A 759-nucleotide genomic window follows, 5' to 3' on the forward strand; every position below is an offset into this window, starting at 1 on the left:
CACAACGACTGGTCCAGGCCACGGTCCTGTCCCGCGTTGACTACTGCAACTCACTCATGACAGGTCTACCTGCTTGTGCGCTAAAGCCTCTGCAGATGATCCAGAATGCGGCGGCACGGTTGATCTTCAATCAACCCAAAAGGACCCATGTTACTCCTCTATTTATTGAGTTGCACTGGTTACCGATCGCCGCCCGGATCAAGCACAAGGCACTGACCCTTGCCTACAAAACCATCACAGGAACGGCCCCAGCTTATCTGAAGGACCTACTAACGCCTTATGTTACTGGAAGAGATCTGCGCTCATCCAGCACAAGCCGTCTGGCTCTGCCATCCAGTCGCTCTAGGTACTCCCAGTCAAGATTGTTCTCCGTTGTGGTTCCCAAGTGGTGGAACAGTCTCCCAGAGGCAGCAAGACTAAGCACCTCTCTTGCAGCCTTCAAGAAACAACTAAAGACATTCCTCTTTCGAGAGAATCTACTAGACTAATGATTGAACTGGCCTTGCCCCAGGGCAGAATCCTGACATTATGTTTAGTTTAGTTTAGTTTAGTTTGTGAGTGTGTGTTTGTGTGTGTGTTCTCATTATTTCCTCTTTATTATTAAAAAAAAAAACAAAAAAAAAAAAAAACAAAAACAAAAAACTAACCCCTCTTTGTAATTGCACTTGTTGTTCTGTATATTTCCTGTGCACTTTGTATTTGCTTGTGATGTTGGCTTGATTACGTCCTTTTTTGAAAGTCGCTTTGGTTATAAAGCGT

Source organism: Engraulis encrasicolus, chromosome 1 (assembly GCF_034702125.1).
Source record: "Engraulis encrasicolus isolate BLACKSEA-1 chromosome 1, IST_EnEncr_1.0, whole genome shotgun sequence".
In the NCBI taxonomy this organism is placed as follows: Eukaryota; Metazoa; Chordata; class Actinopteri; order Clupeiformes; family Engraulidae; genus Engraulis; species Engraulis encrasicolus.